Source organism: Anomaloglossus baeobatrachus, chromosome 1 (assembly GCF_048569485.1).
Source record: "Anomaloglossus baeobatrachus isolate aAnoBae1 chromosome 1, aAnoBae1.hap1, whole genome shotgun sequence".
Classification (NCBI taxonomy): Eukaryota; Metazoa; Chordata; class Amphibia; order Anura; family Aromobatidae; genus Anomaloglossus; species Anomaloglossus baeobatrachus.
Window position 1 is genome coordinate 951,754,853 of NC_134353.1, and position 20,562 is coordinate 951,775,414.

Here is a 20,562-nt window from a genome sequence, read left to right on the forward strand (position 1 = left end):
CTCTCTCCCTCATGTGTAGTGCGGGGTCTGTCGCTCTCTCTCCCCCTCATGTGTAGTGCGGGATCTGTCGCTCTCTCCCTCATGTGTAGTGCGGGGTCTGTCGCTCTCTCCCTCATGTGTAGTGCGTGGTCTGTCGCTCTCTCTCCCATGTGTAGTGCGGGGTCTGTCGCTCTCTCCCTCATGTGTAGTGTGGGGTCTGTCGCTCTCTCTCCCATGTGTAGTGCGGGGTCTGTCGCTCTCTCCCTCATGTGTAGTGCGGGGTCTGTCGCTCTCTCTCCCATGTGTAGTGCGGGGTCTGTCACTCTCTCTCCCTCATGTGTAGTGCGGGGTCTGTCGCTCTCTCTCCCTCATGTGTAGTGCGGGGTCTGTCGCTCTCTCTCCCTCATGTGTAGTGCGGGGTCTGTCGCTCTCTCCCTCATGTGTAGTGCAGGGTCTGTCGCTCTCTCCCCCATGTGTAGTGTGGGGCCTGTCGCTCTCTCCCCCATGTGTAGTGCGGGGTCTGTCGCTCTCTCCCCCTCATGTGTAGTGCGGGGTCTGTCGCTCTCTCCCCCCCATGTGTAGTGTGGGGTCTGTCGCTCTCTCCCTCATGTGTAGTGCGGGGTCTGTCTCTCTCCCTCATGTGTAGTGCGGGGTCTGTCGCTCTCTCTCCCCCATGTGTAGTGGGGGATCTGTCGCTCTCTCTCTCCCTCATGTGTAGTGCGGGGTCTGTCGCTCTCTCCCCCATGTGTAGTGCGGGGTCTGTCGCTCTCTCTCCCTCATGTGTAGTGTGGGGTCTGTCGCTCTCTCTCCCCCATGTGTAGTGCGGGGTCTGTCGCTCTCTCTCCCCCATGTGTAGTGCGGGGTCTGTCGCTCTCTCTCTCCCCCATGTGTAGTGCGGGGTCTGTCGCTCTCTCTCTCCCCCATGTGTAGTGCGGGGTCTGTCGCTCTCTCTCTCCCCCATGTGTAGTGCGGGGTCTGTCGCTCTCTTTCTCCCTCATGTGTAGTGCGGGGTCTGTCGCTCTCTCTCTCCCCCATGTGTAGTGCGGGGTCTGTCGCTCTCTTTCTCCCTCATGTGTAGTGCGGGGTCTGTCGCTCTCTCTCCCTCATGTGTAGTGCGGGGTCTGTCGCTCTCTCTCCCTCATGTGTAGTGCGGGGTCTGTCGCTCTCTCTCCCTCATGTGTAGTGCGGGGTCTGTCGCTCTCTCCCCCTCATGTGTAGTGCGGGATCTGTCGCTCTCTCTCTCCCTCATGTGTAGTGCGGGGTCTGTCGCTCTCTCCCCCATGTGTAGTGCGGGGTCTGTCGCTCTCTCTCCCTCATGTGTAGTGCGGGGTCTGTCGCTCTCTTTCCCTCATGTGTAGTGCGGGGTCTGTCGCTCTCTCTCCCTCATGTCTAGTGCGGGGTCTGTCGCTCTCTCTCCCTCATGTGTAGTGCGGGGTCTGTCACTCTCTCTCCCTCATGTGTAGTGCGGGGTCTGTCGCTCTCTTTCCCTCATGTGTAGTGCGGGGTCTGTCGCTCTCTCTCCCTCATGTGTAGTGCGGGGTCTGTCGCTCTCACTCCCTCATGTGTAGTGCGGGGTCTGTCGCTCTCTCTCCCTCATGTGTAGTGCGGGGTCTGTCGCTCTCTCTCCCTTATGTGTAGTGTGGGGTCTGTCGCTCTCTCCCCCATGTGTAGTGCGGGGTCTGTCGCTCTCTCTCCCCCATGTGTAGTGCGGAGTCTGTCGCTCTCTCTCCCTCATGTGTAGTGCGGGGTCTGTCGCTCTCTCTCCCCCATGTGTAGTGCGGGGCCTGTCGCTCTCTCTCCCCCATGTGTAGTGCGGGGTCTGTCGCTCTCTCTCCCCCATGTGTAGTGCGGGGTCTGTCGCTCTCTCTCTCCCCCATGTGAAGTGCAGGGTCTGTCGCTCTCTCCCCCTCATGTGTAGTGCGGGGTCTGTCGCTCTCTCTCCCCCATGTGTAGTGTGGGGTCTGTCGCTCTCTCTCTCCCCCATGTGTAGTGCGGGGTCTGTCGCTTTCTCTCTCCCCCATGTGTAGTGCGGGGTCTGTCGCTCTCTCTCTCCCCCATGTGTAGTGCGGGGTCTGTCACTCTCTCTCCCCCATGTGTAGTGCGGGGTCTGTCACTCTCTCTCCCCCATGTGTAGTGCGGGGTCTGTCGCTCTCTCCCCCTCATGTGTAGTGCGGGGTCTGTCGCTCTCTCTCCCCCATGTGTAGTGCGGGGTCTGTCGCTCTCTCTCCCTCATGCGTAGTGCGGGGTCTGTCGCTCTCTCTCCCCCATGTGTAGTGCGGGGTCTGTCGCTCTCTCCCCCATGTGTAGTGCGGGATCTGTCGCTCTCTCTCTCCCTCATGTGTAATGCGGGGTCTGTCGCTCTCTCTCCCTCATGTGTAGTGCGGGGTCTGTCGCTCTCTCTCCCCCATGTGTAGTGCGGGGTCTGTCGCTTTCTCTCTCCCCCATGTGTAGTGCGGGGTCTGTCGCTCTCTCTCTCCCCCATGTGTAGTGCGGGGTCTGTCGCTCTCTCTCCCTCATGTGTAGTGCGGGGTCTGTTGCTCTCTCTCCCCCATGTGTAGTGCGGGGCCTGTCGCTCTCTCTCCCCCATGTGTAGTGCGGGGTCTGTCGCTCTCTCTCCCCCATGTGTAGTGCGGGGTCTGTCGCTCTCTCCCCCATGTAAAGTGCAGGGTCTGTCGTTCTCTCCCCCTCATGTGTAGTGCGGGGTCTGTCGCTCTCTCTCCCCCATGTGTAGTGCGGGGTCTGTCGCTCTCTCTCTCCCCCATGTGTAGTGCGGGGTCTGTCGCTTTCTCTCTCCCCCATGTGTAGTGCGGGGTCTGTCGCTCTCTCTCTCCCCCATGTGTAGTGCGGGGTCTGTCACTCTCTCTCCATGTGTAGTGCGGGGTCTGTCGCTGTCTCTCCCCTCATGTGTAGTGCGGGGTCTGTCGCTCTCTTCTCCATGTGTAGTGCGGGGTCTGTCGCTCTCTCTCCCCCATGTGTGGTGCGGGGTCTGTTGCTCTCTCTCCCTCATGTGTAGTGCGGAGTCTGTCGCTCTCTCTCCCCCATGTGTAGTGCGGGGTCTGTCGCTCTCTCTCCCTCATGTGTAGTGCGGGGTCTGTCGCTCTCACTCTCCCTCATGTGTAGTGCGGGGTCTGTCGCTCTCTCTCCCTCATGTGTAGTGCGGGGTCTGTCGCTCTCTCTCTCCCTCATGTGTAGTGCGGGGTCTGTCGCTCTCTCTCTCCCTCATGTGTAGTGCGGGGTCTGTCGCTCTCTCTCTCCCTCATGTGTAGTGCAGGGTCTGTCGCTCTCTCCCTCATGTGTAGTGCGGGGTCTGTCGCTGTCTCTCTCCCTCATGTGTAGTGCGGGGTCTGTCGCTCTCTCTCCCCCTTATGTGTAGTGCGGGATCTGTCGCTCTCTCCCTCATGTGTAGTGCGGGGTCTGTCGCTCTCTCCCTCATGTGTAGTGCGGGGTCTGTCGCTCTCTCTCCCATGTGTAGTGCGGGGTCTGTCGCTCTCTCCCTCATGTGTAGTGCGGGGTCTGTCGCTCTCTCTCCCATGTGTAGTGCGGGGTCTGTCGCTCTCTCTCCCATGTGTAGTGCGGGGTCTGTCGCTCTCTCCCTCATGTGTAGTGCGGGGTCTGTTACTCTCTCTCCCTCATGTGTAGTGCGGGGTCTGTCGCTCTCTCTCCCTCATGTGTAGTGCGGGGTCTGTCGCTCTCTCTCCCTCATGTGTAGTGCGGGGTCTGTCGCTCTCTCCCTCATGTGTAGTGCGGGGTCTGTCGTTCTCTCTCACATGTGTAGTGTGGGGTCTGTCGCTCTCTCCCCCATGTGTAGTGCGGGGTCTGTCGCTCTCTCTCCCCCATGTGTAGTGCGGGGTCTGTCGCTCTCTCTCTCCCCCATGTGTAGTGCGGGGTCTGTCGCTCTCTCTCTCCCCCATGTGTAGTGCGGGGTCTGTCGCTTTCTCTCTCCCCCATGTGTAGTGCGGGGTCTGTCGCTCTCTCTCTCCCCCATGTGTAGTGCGGGGTCTGTCGCTCTCTCTCCCCTCAAGTTTAGTGCGGGGTCTGTCGCTCTCTCTCTCCTCCATGTGTAGTGCGGGGTCTGTCGCTCTCTCTCCCTCATGTGTAGTGCGGGGTCTGTCGCTCTCTCTCTCCCTCATGTGTAGTGCGGGGTCTGTCGCTCTCTCTCCCTCATGTGTAGTGCGGGGTCTGTCGCTCTCTCTCCCTCATGTGTAGTGCGGGGCCTCTCTCTCTCCCTCATGTGTAGTGCGGGGTCTGTCGCTCTCCCTCATGTGTAGTGCGGGGTCTGTCGCTCTCTCTCCCCCATGTGTAGTGCGGGTTCTGTCGCTCTCTCCCTCATGTGTAGTGTGGGGTCTGTCGCTCTCCCTCATGTGTAGTGCGGGGTCTGTCGCTCTCTCTCCCCCATGTGTAGTGCGGGTTCTGTCGCTCTCTCCCTCATGTGTAGTGTGGGGTCTGTCGCTCTCTCTCCCCCATGTGTAGTGAGGGGTCTGTCGCTCTCTCTCCCCCATGTGTAGTGCGGGGTCTGTCGCTCTCTCCCCCATGTGTAGTGCGGGGTCTGTCGCTCTCTCTCCCTCATGTGTAGTGCGGAGTCTGTCGCTCTCTCTCCCCCATGTGTAGTGCGGGGTCTGTCGCTCTCTCTCCCTCATGTGTAGTGCGGGGTCTGTCGCTCTCACTCTCCCTCATGTGTAGTGCGGGGTCTGTCGCTCTCTCTCCCTCATGTGTAGTGCGGGGTCTGTCGCTCTCTCTCTCCCTCATGTGTAGTGCGGGGTCTGTCGCTCTCTCTCTCCCTCATGTGTAGTGCGGGGTCTGTCGCTCTCTCTCTCCCTCATGTGTAGTGCAGGGTCTGTCGCTCTCTCCCTCATGTGTAGTGCGGGGTCTGTCGCTGTCTCTCTCCCTCATGTGTAGTGCGGGGTCTGTCGCTCTCTCTCCCCCTCATGTGTAGTGCGGGATCTGTCGCTCTCTCCCTCATGTGTAGTGCGGGGTCTGTCGCTCTCTCCCTCATGTGTAGTGCGGGGTCTGTCGCTCTCTCTCCCATGTGTAGTGCGGGGTCTGTCGCTCTCTCCCTCATGTGTAGTGCGGGGTCTGTCGCTCTCTCTCCCATGTGTAGTGCGGGGTCTGTCGCTCTCTCTCCCATGTGTAGTGCGGGGTCTGTCGCTCTCTCCCTCATGTGTAGTGCGGGGTCTGTTACTCTCTCTCCCTCATGTGTAGTGCGGGGTCTGTCGCTCTCTCTCCCTCATGTGTAGTGCGGGGTCTGTCGCTCTCTCTCCCTCATGTGTAGTGCGGGGTCTGTCGCTCTCTCCCTCATGTGTAGTGCAGGGTCTGTCGCTCTCTCCCCCATGTGTAGTGTGGGGTCTGTCGCTCTCTCCCCCATGTGTAGTGCGGGGTCTGTCGCTCTCTCCCCCTCATGTGTAGTGCGGGGTCTGTCGCTCTCTCTCCCCCATGTGTAGTGGTGGATCTGTCGCTCTCTCTCTCCCTCATGTGTAGTGCGGGGTCTGTCGCTCTCTCCCCCATGTGTAGTGCGGGGTCTGTCGCTCTCTCTCCCTCATGTGTAGTGCGGGGTCTGTCGCTCTCTCTCCCCCATGTGTAGTGCGGGGTCTGTCGCTCTCTCTCCCTCATGTGTAGTGCGGGGTCTGTCGCTCTCTCTCCCCCATGTGTAGTGCGGGGTCTGTCGCTCTCTCTCCCTCATGTGTAGTGCGGGGGTCTGTCGCTCTCTCCCCCATCTGTAGTGCGGGGTCTGTCGCTCTCTCTCCCTCATGTGTAGTGCGGGGTCTGTCGCTCTCTCTCCCTCATGTGTAGTGTGGGGTCTGTCGCTCTCTCTCTCCCTCATGTGTAGTGCGGGGTCTGTCGCTCTCTCTCCCTCATGTGTAGTGCGGGGTCTGTCGCTCTCTCTCCCTCATGTGTAGTGCGGGGTCTGTCGCTCTCTCTCCCTCATGTGTAGTGCGGGGTCTGTCGCTCTCTCTCCCTCATGTGTAGTGCAGGGTCTGTCGCTCTCTCTCCCCCATGTGTAGTGCGGGATCTGTCGCTCTCTCTCCCTCATGTGTAGTGCGGGGTCTGTCGCTCTCTCTCCCCCATGTGTAGTGCGGGGTCTGTCGCTCTCTCTCCCTCATGTGTAGTGCGGGGTCTGTCGCTCTCTCTCCCTCATGTGTAGTGCGGGGTCTGTCGCTCTCCCTCCCTCATGTGTAGTGCGGGGTCTGTCGCTCTCTCTCCCTCATGTGTAGTGCGGGGTCTGTCGCTCTCTCCCCTCATGTGTAGTGCGGGGTCTGTCGCTCTCTCTCCCTCATGTGTAGTGCGGGGTCTGTCGCTCTCTCCCCTCGTGTAGTTCGGGGTCTGTCGCTCTCTCCCCTCATGTGTAGTGTGGGGTCTGTCGCTCTCTCTCTCCCTCATGTGTAGTGCGGGGTCTGTCGCTCTCTCTCCCTCATGTGTAGTGCGGGGTCTGTCGCTCTCTCTCCCTCATGTGTAGTTCGGGGTCTGTCGCTCTCTCCCCTCATGTGTAGTGTGGGGTCTGTCGCTCTCTCTCTCCCTCATGTGTAGTATGGGGTCTGTCGCTCTCTCCCCTCATGTGTAGTTCGGGGTCTGTCGCTCTCTCCCCTCATGTGTAGTGCGGGGTCTGTCACTCTCTCTCCCTCATGTGTATTGAGGGGTCTGTCGCTCTCTCCCCTCATGTGTAGTGTGGGGTCTGTCGCTCTCTCTCCCTCATGTGTAGTGCGGGGTCTGTCGCTCTCTCTCCCTCATGTGTAGTGTGGGGTCTGTCGCTCTCTCTCTCCCTCATGTGTAGTATGGGGTCTGTCGCTCTCTCCCCTCATGTGTAGTTCGGGGTCTGTCGCTCTCTCCCCTCATGTGTAGTGCGGGGTCTGTCGCTCTCTCTCTCCCTCATGTGTAGTGCGGGGTCTGTCACTCTCTCTCCCTCATGTGTAGTGAGGGGTCTGTCGCTCTCTCCCCTCATGTGTAGTGCGGGGTCTGTCGCTCTCTCTCCCTCATGTGTAGTGCGGGGTCTGTCGCTCTCTCTCCCTCATGTGTAGTTCGGGGTCTGTCGCTCTCTCCCCTCATGTGTAGTGCGGGGTCTGTCGCTCTCTCCCTCATGTGTAGTTCGGGGTCTGTCGCTCTCTCCCCTCATGTGTAGTGCGGGGTCTGTCGCTCTCTCTCTCCCTCATGTGTAGTGCGGGGTCTGTCGCTCTCTCTCCCTCATGTGTAGTGCGGGGTCTGTCGCTCTCTCTCCCCCATGTGTAGTGCGGGGTCTCTCGCTCTCTCTCCCTCATGTGTAGTGCGGGGTCTGTCGCTCTCTCTCCCCCATGTGTAGTGCGGGGTCTGTCGCTCTCTCTCCCCCATGTGTAGTGCGGGGTCTGTCGCTCTCTCCCCTCATGTGTAGTGCGGGGTCTGTCGCTCTCTCCCTCATGTGTAGTTCGGGGTCTGTCGCTCTCTCCCCTCATGTGTAGTGCGGGGTCTGTCGCTCTCTCTCTCCCTCATGTGTAGTGCGGGGTCTGTCGCTCTCTCTCCCTCATGTGTAGTGTGGGGTCTGTCGCTCTCTCTCCCCCATGTGTAGTGAGGGGTCTGTCACTCTCTCTCCCTCATGTGTAGTGAGGGGTCTGTCGCTCTCTCTCTCCCTCATGTGTAGTGCGGGGTCTGTCGCTCTCTCCCTCATGTGTAGTTCGGGGTCTGTCGCTCTCTCCCCTCATGTGTAGTGCGGGGTCTGTCGCTCTCTCTCTCCCTCATGTGTAGTGCGGGGTCTGTCGCTCTCTCTCCCTCATGTGTAGTGCGGGGTCTGTCGCTCTCTCTCCCCCATGTGTAGTGCGGGGTCTGTCGCTCTCTCTCCCTCATGTGTAGTGCGGGGTCTGTCGCTCTCTCTCCCCCATGTGTAGTGCGGGGTCTGTCGCTCTCTCTCCCCCATGTGTAGTGCGGGGTCTGTCGCTCTCTCCCCTCATGTGTAGTGCGGGGTCTGTCGCTCTCTCCCTCATGTGTAGTTCGGGGTCTGTCGCTCTCTCCCCTCATGTGTAGTGCGGGGTCTGTCGCTCTCTCTCTCCCTCATGTGTAGTGCGGGGTCTGTCGCTCTCTCTCCCTCATGTGTAGTGCGGGGTCTGTCGCTCTCTCTCCCCCATGTGTAGTGAGGGGTCTGTCACTCTCTCTCCCCCATGTGTAGTGAGGGGTCTGTCGCTCTCTCTCTCCCTCATGTGTAGTGCGGGGTCTGTCACTCTCTCTCCCTCATGTGTAGTGAGGGGTCTGTCGCTCTCTCCCTCATGTGTAGTGCGGGGTCTGTCGCTCTCTCTCCCTCATGTGTAGTGCGGGGTCTGTCGCTCTCTCTCCCCCATGTGTAGTGCGGGGTCTGTCGCTCTCTCTCCCTCATGTGTAGTGCGGGGTCTGTCGCTCTCTCTCCCCCATGTGTAGTGCGGGGTCTGTCGCTCTCTCTCCCTCATGTGTAGTGCGGGGTCTGTCGCTCTCTCCCCCATGTGTAGTGCGGGGTCTGTCGCTCTCTCTCCCTCATGTGTAGTGCGGGGTCTGTCGCTCTCTCTCCCCCATGTGTAGTGCGGGGTCTGTCGCTCTCTCTCCCTCATGTGTAGTGCGGGGTCTGTCGCTCTCTCTCCTCATGTGTAGTGCGGGGTCTGTCGCTCTCTCTCCCTCATGTGTAGTGCGGGGTCTGTCGCTCTCTCTCCCCCATGTGTAGTGCGGGGTCTGTCGCTCTCTCTCCCCCATGTGTAGTGCGGGGTCTGTCGCTCTCTCTCCCCCATGTGTAGTGCGGGGTCTGTCGCTCTCTCTCCTCATGTGTAGTGCGGGGTCTGTCGCTCTCTCTCCCCCATGTGTAGTGCGGGGTCTGTCGCTCTCTCTCCCCCATGTGTAGTGCGGGGTCTGTCGCTCTCTCTCCCCCATGTGTAGTGCGGGGTCTGTCGCTCTCTCTCCCCCATGTGTGGTGCGGGGTCTGTCACTCTCTCTCCCTCATGTGTAGTGAGGGGTCTGTCGCTCTCTCCCTCATGTGTAGTGCGGGGTCTGTCGCTCTCTCTCCCTCATGTGTAGTGCGGGGTCTGTCGCTCTCTCTCCCCCATGTGTAGTGTGGGGTCTGTCGCTCTCTCTCCCTCATGTGTAGTGCGGGGTCTGTCGCTCTCTCTCCCTCATGTGTAGTGCGGGGTCTCTCTCCCTCATGTGTAGTGCGGGGTCTGTCGCTCTCTCTCCCCCATGTGTAGTGCGGGGTCTGTCGCTCTCTCTCCCTCATGTGTAGTGCGGGGTCTGTCGCTCTCTCTCCCTCATGTGTAGTGCGGGGTCTCTCTCCCTCATGTGTAGTGCGGGGTCTGTCGCTCTCTCTCCCCCATGTGTAGTGCGGGGTCTGTCGCTCTCTCTCCCTCATGTGTAGTGCAGGGTCTGTCGCTCTCTCTCCTCATGTGTAGTGCGGGGTCTGTCGCTCTCTCTCCCCCATGTGTAGTGCGGGGTCTGTCGCTCTCTCTCCTCCATGTGTAGTGCGGGGTCTGTCGCTCTCTCTCCCCCATGTGTAGTGCGGGGTCTGTCGCTCTCTCTCCCCCATGTGTAGTGCGGGGTCTGTCGCTCTCTCTCCCCCATGTGTAGTGCGGGGTCTGTCGCTCTCTCTCCCCCATGTGTAGTGCGGGGTCTGTCGCTCTCTCCCTCATGTGTAGTGCGGGGTCTGTCGCTCTCTCTCCCCCATGTGTAGTGCGGGGTCTGTCGCTCTCTCTCCTCATGTGTAGTGCGGGGTCTGTCGCTCTCTCTCCCCCATGTGTAGTGCGGGGTCTGTCGCTCTCTCTCCCTCATGTGTAGTGTGGGGTCTGTCGCTCTCTCCCTCATGTGTAGTGCGGGGTCTGTCGCTCTCTCCCTCATGTGTAGTGCGGGGTCTGTCGCTCTCTCTCCTCATGTGTAGTGCGGGGTCTGTCGCTCTCTCTCCCCCATGTGTAGTGCGGGGTCTGTCGCTCTCTCTCCCCCATGTGTAGTGCGGGGTCTGTCGCTCTCTCCCTCATGTGTAGTGCGGGGTCTGTCGCTCTCTCTCCCCCATGTGTAGTGCGGGGTCTGTCGCTCTCTCTCCTCATGTGTAGTGCGGGGTCTGTCGCTCTCTCTCCCCCATGTGTAGTGCGGGGTCTGTCGCTCTCTCTCCCCCATGTGTAGTGCGGGGTCTGTCGCTCTCTCTCCCCCATGTGTAGTGCGGGGTCTGTCGCTCTCTCTCACCCATGTGTAGTGCGGGGTCTGTCGCTCTCTCCCTCATGTGTAGTGCGGGGTCTGTCGCTCTCTCTCCCTCATGTGTAGTGCGGGGTCTGTCGCTCTCTCTCCTCATGTGTAGTGCGGGGTCTGTCGCTCTCTCTCCCTCATGTGTAGTGCGGGGTCTGTCGCTCTCTCTCCCTCATGTGTAGTGCGGGGTCTGTCGCTCTCTCTCCCTCATGTGTAGTGCGGGGTCTGTCGCTCTCTCTCCCTCATGTGTAGTGCGGGGTCTGTCGCTCTCTCTCCCTCATGTGTAGTGCGGGGTCTGTCGCTCTCTCTCCCTTATGTGTAGTGTGGGGTCTGTCGCTCTCTCTCTCCCCCATGTGAAGTGCAGGGTCTGTCGCTCTCTCCCCCTCATGTGTAGTGCGGGTCTGTCGCTCTCTCTCCCCCATGTGTAGTGTGGGGTCTGTCGCTCTCTCTCTCCCCCATGTGTAGTGCGGGGTCTGTCGCTTTCTCTCTCCCCCATGTGTAGTGCGGGGTCTGTCGCTCTCTCTCTCCCCCATGTGTAGTGCGGGGTCTGTCACTCTCTCTCCCCCATGTGTAGTGCGGGGTCTGTCACTCTCTCTCCCCCATGTGTAGTGCGGGGTCTGTCGCTCTCTCCCCCTCATGTGTAGTGCGGGGTCTGTCGCTCTCTCTCCCCCATGTGTAGTGCGGGGTCTGTCGCTCTCTCTCCCTCATGCGTAGTGCGGGGTCTGTCGCTCTCTCTCCCCCATGTGTAGTGCGGGGTCTGTCGCTCTCTCCCCCATGTGTAGTGCGGGATCTGTCGCTCTCTCTCTCCCTCATGTGTAATTCGGGGTCTGTCGCTCTCTCTCCCTCATGTGTAGTGCGGGGTCTGTCGCTCTCTCTCCCCCATGTGTAGTGCGGGGTCTGTCGCTTTCTCTCTCCCCCATGTGTAGTGCGGGGTCTGTCGCTCTCTCTCTCCCCCATGTGTAGTGCGGGGTCTGTCGCTCTCTCTCCCTCATGTGTAGTGCGGGGTCTGTTGCTCTCTCTCCCCCATGTGTAGTGCGGGGCCTGTCGCTCTCTCTCCCCCATGTGTAGTGCGGGGTCTGTCGCTCTCTCTCCCCCATGTGTAGTGCGGGGTCTGTCGCTCTCTCCCCCATGTGAAGTGCAGGGTCTGTCGTTCTCTCCCCCTCATGTGTAGTGCGGGGTCTGTCGCTCTCTCTCCCCCATGTGTAGTGCGGGGTCTGTCGCTCTCTCTCTCCCCCATGTGTAGTGCGGGGTCTGTCGCTTTCTCTCTCCCCCATGTGTAGTGCGGGGTCTGTCGCTCTCTCTCTCCCCCATGTGTAGTGCGGGGTCTGTCACTCTCTCTCCATGTGTAGTGCGGGGTCTGTCGCTCTCTCTCCCCTCATGTGTAGTGCGGGGTCTGTCGCTCTCTTCTCCATGTGTAGTGCGGGGTCTGTCGCTCTCTCTCCCCCATGTGTGGTGCGGGGTCTGTTGCTCTCTCTCCCCCATGTGTGGTGCGGGGTCTGTCGCTCTCTCTCCCCCATGTGTGGTGCGGGGTCTGTCGCTCTCTCTCCCCCATGTGTGGTGCGGGGTCTGTCGCTCTCTCTCCCCCATGTGTGGTGCGGGGTCTGTCGCTCTCTCTCCCCCATGTGTGGTGCGGGGTCTGTTGCTCTCTCTCCCCCATGTGTAGTGCGGGGTCTGTTGCTCTCTCTCCCCCATGTGTAGTGCGGGGTCTGTCGCGCTCTCTCTCTCCCTCATGTGTAGTGCGGGGTCTGTCGCTCTCTCTCTCTCATGTGTAGTGCGGGGTCTGTCGCTCTCTCTCCCTCATGTGTAGTGCGGGGTCTGTCGCTCTCTCTCCCCCATGTGTAGTGCGGGGTCTGTCGCTCTCTCTCCCCCATGTGTAGTGCGGGGCCTGTCGCTCTCTCTCCCCCATGTGTAGTGCGGGGTCTGTCACTCTCTCCCCCATGTGTAGTGCGGGGTCTGTTGTTCTCTCTCTCCCCCATGTGAAGTGCAGGGTCTATCGCTCTCTCCCCCATGTGTAGTGCGGGGTCTGTCGCTCTCTCTCCCTCATGTGTAGTGTGGGGTCGGTCGCTCTCTCCCCCATGTGTAGTGCGGGGTCTGTCGCTCTCTCTCCCTTATGTGTAGTGTGGGGTCTGTCGCTCTCTCCCCCATGTGTAGTGCGGGGTCTGTCGCTCTCTCTCCCCCATGTGTAGTGCGGGGTCTGTCGCTCTCTCTCTCTCATGTGTATTGCGGGGTCTGTCGCTCTCTCTCCCCCATGTGTAGTGCGGGGCCTGTCGCTCTCTCTCCCCCATGTGTAATGCGGGGTCTGTCACTCTCTCCCCCATGTGTAGTGCGGGGTCTGTCGCTCTCTCTCCCTCATGTGTAGTGCGGGGTCTGTCGTTCTCTCTCTCCCCCATGTGAAGTGCAGGGTCTGTCGCTCTCTCCCCCATGTGTAGTGCGGGGTCTGTCGCTCTCTCTCCCCCATGTGTAGTGCGGGGTCTGTCGCTCTCTCTCTCCCCCATGTGTAGTGCGGGGTCTGTCGCTCTCTCTCTCCCCCATGTGTAGTGCGGGGTCTGTCGCTTTCTCTCTCCCCCATGTGTAGTGCGGGGTCTGTCGCTCTCTCTCTCCCCCATGTGTAGTGCGGGGTCTGTCGCTCTCTCTCCCCTCAAGTTTAGTGCGGGGTCTGTCGCTCTCTCTCCCTCATGTGTAGTGCGGGGTCTGTCGCTCTCTCTCTCACCTCATGTGTAGTGCGGGGTCTGTCGCTCTCTCTCCCTCATGTGTAGTGCGGGGGTCTGTCGCTCTCTCTCCCTCATGTGTCAGTGCGGGGCCTCTCTCTCTCCCTCATGTGTAGTGCGGGGTCTGTCGCTCTCCCTCATGTGTAGTGCGGGGTCTGTCGCTCTCTCTCCCCCATGTGTAGTGCGGGTTCTGTCGCTCTCTCCCTCATGTGTAGTGTGGGTCTGTCGCTCTCTCTCCCCCATGTGTAGTGAGGGGTCTCTCGCTCTCTCTCCCCCATGTGTAGTGCGGGGTCTGTCGCTCTCTCCCCATGTGTAGTGCGGGGTCTGTCGCTCTCTCTCCCTCATGTGTAGTGCGGAGTCTGTCGCTCTCTCTCCCCCATTGTTAGTGCGGGGTCTGTCGCTCTCTCTCCCTCATGTGGGGGTAGTGCGGGGTCTGTCGCTCTCACTCTCCCTCATGTGTAGTGCGGGGTCTGTCGCTCTCTCTCCCTCATGTGTAGTGCGGGGTCTGTCGCTCTCTCTCTCCCTCATGTGTAGTGCGGGGTCTGTCGCTCTCTCTCTCCCTCATGTGTAGTGCGGGGGTCTGTCGCTCTCTCTCTCCCTCATGTGTAGTGCAGGGTCTGTCGCTCTCTCCTCATGTGTAGTGCGGGGTCTGTCGCTGTCTCTCTCCCTCATGTGTAGTGCGGGGTCTGTCGCTCTCTCTCCCCCTCATGTGTAGTGCGGGATCTGTCGCTCTCTCCCTCATGTGTAGTGCGGGGTCTGTCGCTCTCTCCCTCATGTGTAGTGCGGGGTCTGTCGCTCTCTCTCCCATGTGTAGTGCGGGGGTCTGTCGCTCTCTCTCCCATGTGTAGTGCGGGGTCTGTCGCTCTCTCCCTCATGTGTAGTGCGGGTCTGTCGCTCTCTCTCCCATGTGTAGTGCGGGGTCTGTCGCTCTCTCTCCCATGTGTAGTGCGGGGTCTGTCGCTCTCTCCCTCATGTGTAGTGCGGGGTCTGTTACTCTCTCTCCCTCATGTGTAGTGCGGGGTCTGTCGCTCTCTCTCTCCTCATGTGTAGTGCGGGGTCTGTCGCTCTCTCCCTCATGTGTAGTGCGGGGTCTGTCGCTCTCTCCCTCATGTGTAGTGCAGGGTCTGTCGCTCTCTCCCCCCATGTGTAGTGCGGGGTCTGTCGCTCTCTCCCCTCATGTGTAGTGCGGGGTCTGTCGCTCTCTCTCCCCCATGTGTAGTGGTGGATCTGTCGCTCTCTCTCCCCCTCATGTGTAGTTCGGGGTCTGTCGCTCTCTCCCCTCATGTGTAGTGCGGGGTCTGTCGCTCTCTCTCTCCCTCATGTGTAGTGCGGGGTCTGTCGCTCTCTCTCCCTCATGTGTAGTGCGGGGTCTGTCGCTCTCTCTCCCCCATGTGTAGTGCGGGGGTCTGTCGCTCTCTCTCCCTCATGTGTAGTGCGGGGTCTGTCGCTCTCTCTCCCCCATGTGTAGTGCGGGGTCTGTCGCTCTCTCTCCCCCATGTGTAGTGCGGGGTCTGTCGCTCTCTCCCTCATGTGTAGTGCGGGGTCTGTCGCTCTCTCCCTCATGTGTAGTTCGGGGTCTGTCGCTCTCTCCCCTCATGTGTAGTGCGGGGTCTGTCGCTCTCTCTCTCCCTCATGTGTAGTGCGGGGTCTGTCGCTCTCTCTCCCTCATGTGTAGTGCGGGGTCTGTCGCTCTCTCTCCCCCATGTGTAGTGAGGGGTCTGTCACTCTCTCTCCCTCATGTGTAGTGAGGGGTCTGTCGCTCTCTCTCTCCCTCATGTGTAGTTCGGGGTCTGTCGCTCTCTCCCTCATGTGTAGTTCGGGGTCTGTCGCTCTCTCCCCTCATGTGTAGTGCGGGGTCTGCTCGCTCTCTCTCTCCCTCATGTGTAGTGCGGGTCTGTCGCTCTCTCTCCCTCATGTGTAGTGCGGGGTCTGTCGCTCTCTCTCCCCCATGTGTAGTGCGGGGTCTGTCGCTCTCTCTCCCTCATGTGTAGTGCGGGTCTGTCGCTCTCTCTCCCCCATGTGTAGTGCGGGTCTGTCGCTCTCTCTCCCCCATGTGTAGTGCGGGGTCTGTCGCTCTCTCCCCTCATGTGTAGTGCGGGGTCTGTCGCTCTCTCCCTCATGTGTAGTTCGGGGTCTGTCGCTCTCTCCCCTCATGTGTAGTGCGGGGTCTGTCGCTCTCTCTCTCCCTCATGTGTAGTGCGGGGTCTGTCGCTCTCTCTCCCTCATGTGTAGTGCGGGGTCTGTCGCTCTCTCTCCCCCATGTGTAGTGCGGGGTCTGTCGCTCTCTCTCTCCCTCATGTGTAGTGCGGGGTCTGTCGCTCTCTCTCCCCCATGTGTAGTGCGGGGTCTGTCGCTCTCTCTCCCCCATGTGTAGTGCGGGGTCTGTCGCTCTCTCCCCTCATGTGTAGTGCGGGGTCTGTCGCTCTCTCCCTCATGTGTAGTTCGGGGTCTGTCGCTCTCTCCCCTCATGTGTAGTGCGGGGTCTGTCGCTCTCTCTCTCCCTCATGTGTAGTGCGGGGTCTGTCGCTCTCTCTCCCTCATGTGTAGTGCGGGGTCTGTCGCTCTCTCTCCCCCATGTGTAGTGAGGGGTCTGTCACTCTCTCTCCCTCATGTGTAGTGAGGGGTCTGTCGCTCTCTCTCTCCCTCATGTGTAGTTCGGGGTCTGTCGCTCTCTCCCTCATGTGTAGTTCGGGGTCTGTCGCTCTCTCCCCTCATGTGTAGTGCGGGGTCTGTCGCTCTCTCTCTCCCTCATGTGTAGTGCGGGGTCTGTCGATCTCTCTCCCTCATGTGTAGTGCGGGGTCTGTCGCTCTCTCTCCCCCATGTGTAGTGCGGGGTCTGTCGCTCTCTCTCCCTCATGTGTAGTGCGGGGTCTGTCGCTCTCTCTCCCCCATGTGTAGTGCGGGGTCTGTCGCTCTCTCTCCCCCATGTGTAGTGCGGGGTCTGTCGCTCTCTCCCCTCATGTGTAGTGCGGGGTCTGTCGCTCTCTCCCTCATGTGTAGTTCGGGGTCTGTCGCTCTCTCCCCTCATGTGTAGTGCGGGGTCTGTCGCTCTCTCTCTCCCTCATGTGTAGTGCGGGGTCTGTCGCTCTCTCTCCCTCATGTGTAGTGCGGGGTCTGTCGCTCTCTCTCCCCCATGTGTAGTGAGGGGTCTGTCACTCTCTCTCCCCCATGTGTAGTGAGGGGTCTGTCGCTCTCTCTCTCCCTCATGTGTAGTGCGGGGTCTGTCACTCTCTCTCCCTCATGTGTAGTGAGGGGTCTGTCGCTCTCTCCCTCATGTGTAGTGCGGGGTCTGTCGCTCTCTCTCCCTCATGTGTAGTGCGGGGTCTGTCGCTCTCTCTCCCCCATGTGTAGTGCGGGGTCTGTCGCTCTCTCTCCCTCATGTGTAGTGCGGGGTCTGTCGCTCTCTCCCCCATGTGTAGTGCGGGGTCTGTCGCTCTCTCTCCCTCATGTGTAGTGCGGGGTCTGTCGCTCTCTCTCCCTCATGTGTAGTGCGGGGTCTGTCGCTCTCTCTCCCTCATGTGTAGTGCGGGGTCTGTCGCTCTCTCTCCCCCATGTGTAGTGCGGGGTCTGTCGCTCTCTCTCCCTCATGTGTAGTGCGGGGTCTGTCGCTCTCTCCCCCATGTGTAGTGCGGGGTCTGTCGCTCTCTCTCCCTCATGTGTAGTGCGGGGTCTGTCGCTCTCTCTCCCCCATGTGTAGTGCGGGGTCTGTCGCTCTCTCTCCCTCATGTGTAGTGCGGGGTCTGTCGCTCTCTCTCCTCATGTGTAGTGCGGGGTCTGTCGCTCTCTCTCCCTCATGTGTAGTGCGGGGTCTGTCGCTCTCTCTCCCCCATGTGTAGTGCGGGGTCTGTCGCTCTCTCTCCCCCATGTGTAGTGCGGGGTCTGTCGCTCTCTCTCCCCCATGTGTAGTGCGGGGTCTGTCGCTCTCTCTCCTCATGTGTAGTGCGGGGTCTGTCGCTCTCTCTCCCCCATGTGTAGTGCGGGGTCTGTCGCTCTCTCTCCCCCATGTGTAGTGCGGGGTCTGTCGCTCTCTCTCCCCCATGTGTAGTGCGGGGTCTGTCGCTCTCTCTCCCCCATGTGTAGTGCGGGGTCTGTCGCTCTCTCTCCTCATGTGTAGTGCGGGGTCTGTCGCTCTCTCTCCCTCATGTGTAGTGCGGGGTCTGTTGCTCTCTCTCCCTCATGTGTAGTGCGGGGTCTGTCGCTCTCTCTCCCTCATGTGTAGTGCGGGGTCTGTCGCTCTCTCTCTCCCCATGTGTAGTGCGGGGTCTGTCGCTCTCTCTCCCTCATGTGTAGTGCGGGGTCTGTCGCTCTCTCTCTCCCCATGTGTAGTGCGGGGTCTGTCGCTCTCTCTCCCTCATGTGTAGTGCGGGGTCTGTCGCTCTCTCTCCCTCATGTGTAGTGCGGGGTCTGTCGCTCTCTCTCCCTCATGTGTAGTGCGGGGTCTGTCGCTCTCTCTCTTCCTCATGTGTAGTGCGGGGTCTGTCGCTCTCTCTCTTCCCCATGTGTAGTGCGGGGTCTGTCGCTCTCTCTCCCTCATGTGTAGTGCGGGGTCTGTCGCTCTCTCTCCCTCATGTGTAGTGCGGGGTCTGTCGCTCTCTTCCTCATGTGTAGTGCGGGGTCTGTCGCTCTCTCTCTTCCTCATGTGTAGTGCGGGGTCTGTCGCTCTCTTCCTCATGTGTAGTGTGGGGTCTGTCGCTCTCTCTCTTCCTCATGTGTAGTGCGGGGTCTGTCGCTCTCTCTTCCCCATGTGTAGTGTGGGGTCTGTCGCTCTCTCTTCCCCATGTGTAGTGCGGGGTCTGTCGCTCTCTCTCTTCCTCATGTGTAGTGCGGGGTCTGTCGCTCTCTCTCTCCCCCATGTGTAGTGCGGGGTCTGTCGCTCTCTCTCTCCCTCATGTGTAGTGCGGGGTCTGTCTCTCTCTCTCCCTCATGTGTAGTGCGGGGTCTGTCGCTCTCTCTTCCCCATGTGTAGTGCGGGGTCTGTCGCTCTCTCTCTTCCTCATGTGTAGTGCGGGGTCTCTCTCCCTCATGTGTAGTGCGGGGTCTGTCGCTCTCCCTCATGTGTAGTGCGGGGTCTGTCGCTCTCTCTCCCTCATGTGTAGTGCGGGGTCTGTCGCTCTCTCTCCCTCATGTGTAGTGCGGGGTCTGTCGCTCTCTCTCCCTCATGTGTAGTGCGGGGTCTGTCGCTCTCTCCTGTAGTGCGGGGTGAGGAGACGTCTGGCGTTCGGACAACACGCACTCACCTCTGCCTCAGAGCCGGCACCGCCTGTGCTCACAGGACCTGTGTGATGTCACCATCATGTGATCAGTCACATGATCAGGGGCTGCTCCAGGGGCTCTGCTCAATGTCTGTCTTCACTGTTCAGGACTCTGCTGTGCGGAAGGATAGAGCGGAGCCGTGTGTGTAATGTGAATGGAGCGGAGCCGTGTGTGTAATGTGAATGGAGCGGAGCCGTGTGTGTAATGTGAATGGAGCGGAGCCGCGTGTGTAATGTGAATGGAGCGGAGCCGCGCGTGTGTAATGTGAATGGAGCGGAGCCGCGTGTGTAATGTGAATGGAGCGGAGCCGCGTGTGTAATGTGAATGGAGCGGAGCCGTGTGTGTAATGTGAATGGAGCGGAGCCGTGTGTGTAATGTGAATGGAGCGGAGCCGCGCGTGTGTAATGTGAATGGAGCGGAGCCGCGCGTGTGTAATGTGAATGGAGCGGAGCCGCGTGTGTAATGTGAATGGAGCGGAGCCGCGTGTGTAATGTGAATGGAGCGGAGACGCGTGTGTGTAATGTGAATGGAGCGGAGCCGCGTGTGTGTAATGTGAATGGAGCGGAGCCGCGTGTGTAATGTGAATGGAGCGGAGCCGCGTGTGTAATGTGAATGGAGCGGAGCCGTGTGTGTAATGTGAATGGAGCGGAGCCGCGTGTGTGTAATGTGAATGGAGCGGAGCCGTGTGTGTAATGTGAATGGAGCGGAGCCGTGTGTGTGTAATGTGAATGGAGCGGAGCCGCGTGTGTGTGTGTAATGTGAATGGAGCGGAGCCGTGTGTGTAATGTGAATGGAGCGGAGCCGCGTGTGTGTAATGTGAATGGAGCGGAGACGCGTGTGTGTAATGTGAATGGAGCGGAGCCGCGTGTGTAATGTGAATAGAGCGGAGCCGCGTGTGTGTAATGTGAATGGAGCGGAGCCGCGTGTGTAATGTGAATGGAGCGGAGCCGCGTGTGTGTAATGTGAATGGAGCGGAGCCGCGTGTGTGTAATGTGAATGGAGCGGAGCCGTGTGTGTAATGTGAATGGAGCGGAGCCGTGTGTGTAATGTGAATGGAGCGGAGCCGTCTGTGTAATGTGAATGGAGCAGAGCCGTGTGTGTAATGTGAATGGAGCGGAGCCGCGTGTGTGTAATGTGAATGGAGCAGAGCTGAGTGTGTGTAATGTGAATGGAGCAGAGCCGCGTGTGTGTAATGTGAATGGAGCGGAGCCGTGTGTGTAATGTGAATGGAGCGGAGCCGTGTGTGTAATGTGAATGGAGCAGAGCCGCGTGTGTGTAATGTGAATGGAGCGGAGCCGTGTGTGTAATGTGAATGGAGCAGAGCCGCGTGTGTGTAATGTGAATGGAGCGGAGCCGCGTGTGTAATGTGAATGGAGCGGAGCCGTGTGTGTGTAATGTGAATGGAGCGGAGCCGCGTGTGTGTAATGTGAATGGAGCGGAGCCGCGTGTGTGTAATATGAATGGAGCAGAGCCGCGTGTGTGTGTAATGTGAATGGAGCGGAGTCGAGTGTGTGTAATGTGAATGGAGCGGAGCCGCGTGTGTGTAATGTGAATGGAGCGGAGCCGCGCGTGTGTAATGTGAATGGAGCGGAGCCGCGTGTGTGTAATGTGAATGGAGCGGAGCCGCGCGTGTGTAATGTGAATGGAGCGGAGCCGCGTGTGTGTAATATGAATGGAGCAGAGCCGCGTGTGTGTGTAATGTGAATGGAGCGGAGCCGTGTGTGTGTGTAATGTGAATGGAGCGGAGCCGCGTGTGTGTAATGTGAATGGAGCGGAGCCGCGCGTGTGTAATGTGAATGGAGCGGAGCCGCGTGTGTGTAATGTGAATGGAGCGGAGCCGCGTGTGTGTAATGTGAATGGAGCGGAGCCGCGTGTGAGTAATGTGAATGGAGCGGAGCCGCGTGTGAGTAATGTGAATGGAGCGGAGCCGCGTGTGAGTAATGTGAATGGAGCGGAGCCGCGTGTGTGTAATGTGAATGGAGCGGAGCCGCGTGTGTGTAATGTGAATGGAGCGGAGCCGCGTGTGAGTAATGTGAATGGAGCGGAGCCGCGCGCGTGTAATGTGAATGGAGCGGAGCTGCGTGCGTAGTGTGAAAGGTTTATTGTACTAACAGAAAATGTGCAATCTGCATTTAAACTAAATTTGACAGGTGCATAAGTATGGGCACCTCAACATAAAAGTGACATTAATATTTTGTAGATCCTCCTTTTGCAGAAATCACAGCCTCTAGTTGCTTCCTGTAGCTTTTAATGAGTTCCTGGATCCTGGATGAAGGTAGATTTTACCATTCCTGGTTAGAAAACAATTCCAGTTCAGTTAAGTTTGATGGTCGCCGAGCATGGACAGCCGCTTCACATCATCCCACAGATTTTCAATGATATTCAGGTCTGGTGCCTGGGATGGCCATTCCAGAACATTGTAATTGTTCCTCTGCATGAATGCCTGAGTAGATTTGGAGCGGTGTTTTGGATCATT

The 20,562-nt window shown here is 59.4% G+C and overlaps 2 protein-coding genes across 4 annotated transcripts in view; one reads left to right on the plus strand and one right to left on the minus strand.

The window, feature by feature from the left end:
* LOC142257134 (uncharacterized) overlaps nt 1-18,099 on the minus strand; it is a 31,949-nt gene extending 13,850 nt beyond the window's left edge. Inside the window, exon 1 of the mRNA XM_075329240.1 lies at nt 18,071-18,099. The gene's annotated coding sequence lies outside the window, so the exon portion shown is untranslated. The remainder of the gene's footprint in view (nt 1-18,070) is intronic.
* The window catches only part of LOC142256961 (uncharacterized), a 404,836-nt gene that overhangs the window by 213,019 nt on the left and 171,255 nt on the right, over nt 1-20,562 (plus strand). The gene's annotated exons all lie outside the window — the stretch shown is intronic.